Consider the following 2,196-nt stretch of genomic DNA (forward strand, 5'->3'; position numbering starts at 1 on the left):
GCTGACTAAATATGTTGCGTGCCATACGATCATCCCGAGCTCTTCCCTCCGCTACCAGAAGTACCTGAAACCAAAACTGAAAACTGTAAGCACGAAGCTTAGTGAGCTCCCCCAAACTACCATATACCATACAATAATATATAAAGCACATACTGGGCCTTGCCCACTGCATCGGACCAAAGTCCGGACTAACTGGGGCCTTGCCCCCTGCATCGGACCGAAGCCCGAACTATCTGGGCCTTGCCCCCATGCATCGGACCGAAGTCCGGCTAACTGCATTAGACTGGAGTCCAGACTAACTGGGGACTTGCCCCCTGCATCGGACCGAAGCCCATACTAACTTAGGCCTTGCCCCCTGCATCAGACCGAAGCCCGGACTAACTGGCTAAACATAGCATAGCATAATCATAACTACTAGCACAAATACATATACTGCATATTGCGTCGGACCGAAGTCTGGAACACATAACACAAAAACATACTTGAATCACAAAGACATCAAGCACACTAAACTACTGCATCGGACCGAAGCCCGGAAACTACTGCTAACTAGACGGGTCGGCATTGTGGCCGTAGAACCATTCCTACTGGAAGTAAACTTACCTGAACTGCTGAACTCGCCCGATAACCCTCTGGATGCTAACCGACAACTCTCCGAAATGCTGCTCCTCTAGCTCCCTGAGCAACCAATACCAATAACAACACTTAGACTAAACTGTCCTCCCGGGGACAACTAAGTCGACTTTGGTCAAAGTCCCGGTCAAAGTCAACCTTCCTGATTGACTCTACTCGCCGAGTCAACCCGTCAACTCGTCGAGTTCTTATACTCAGAAAACTCCCATAACATGACTCAACTCGCCGAGTCACCCCAGGACTCGTCGAGTTGAACAATCTCTGAATTCCGTCTTGACCAACTCACTGAGTCGCCAACCAACTCACAGATCCGAAGCTTAACCAAGAGAGGTTGGGGGGTCTATGACCTGACTCGCCGAATCCAAGAACAGACTCGCTGATTCCAAGACAATCTTCATCAGACTCGCCGAGTTGTTCTTCTAACTCGTCGAGTCCATGCCCATCTTCATATGACTCACCGAGTCCACCCAAGGAACTCGCCGAGTCTCTTCAGTCCTTCATCCATACAGAGGCTTTTTGAGCCATGCAGGGGCTCCAAACTGTAGATCCTCTCTTCTAGGTCATAACCCCCACGTAAAGTTGCAAACTTTACATGAAACCAAGGAGTTAAAGTTCCAAATCTCTCTAGGGCTAGGGCTTAAGACAAAGGGGCTTTACCAACAACTCTTTGACTGATGCTTTATGACATTCTAGACCAAAACAAGTCTAGATCTGGAGTAGCAACCTCATATCTAAATCCAAACCCGAAATAGATCTCAAACATACCAAAATGGCCCCAAATCTCATTCATGAATAGATCTAGATGCAAAAGATGGAAAATAACAGCTTATTACCTCCAAGATGTGCCCAAACTGAAGTAGATTTTGGATCTACACCACTCTCTTGATGCAAGCCCTCTTGATCTTCAAGTTTCTTCCACTAGAAACAGCTTCCAAAGCTTCAATCTCCCTCCAAAGACCTCACACACACACGAGCTTAGGGTTTTCTAATTCTCAAGGGAAATAAGGAGGCTGAAAGAAGGACATAAAGTCCTTTAAATAGGGTGCAACCCTCGAGATTAAGGTTTTTTCAATCCAGCACCAACTCATCGAGTCTAGCTTTCGACTCGGCGAGTTGGTCACTTAATTCACAACTCAAACCCCGCTCCGAATCGGCGAGTAAGTGTACCTACTCGTCGAGTCCCTTCTTCAATTTACACTTTAATCCCTTAACTCAAACTTCTGAAATTTGGGATGTTACACACAACATTGAAATTGCTATGGCTACACCTTCTGGTTTCTATAATAATAATAATAATAATAATAGTAATAATAATAATAGTAATAATAATAATAATAATAATAATAATAATAATAATAAAAGGTTAACTGAGTGTATTGATAAAATGATGAGGTACGTTGTGGTTGCTTCATTCTGCGTCGTCGACGTGTTGTTTGACTGTAAATACAGGACCAGGAAAAAAATACAACGGATGGAGCATTTTGGACTTTCTTTATTTCAAATTTAGGTCCCAATTGTTCCGAAGATAAGCTAAAACCTTTATTTTTCCAAGTAAGTATTAGC

The sequence above is a fragment of the Lactuca sativa genome, chromosome 9 (genome assembly GCF_002870075.4).
Source record: "Lactuca sativa cultivar Salinas chromosome 9, Lsat_Salinas_v11, whole genome shotgun sequence".
NCBI classification, from domain to species: domain Eukaryota; kingdom Viridiplantae; phylum Streptophyta; class Magnoliopsida; order Asterales; family Asteraceae; genus Lactuca; species Lactuca sativa.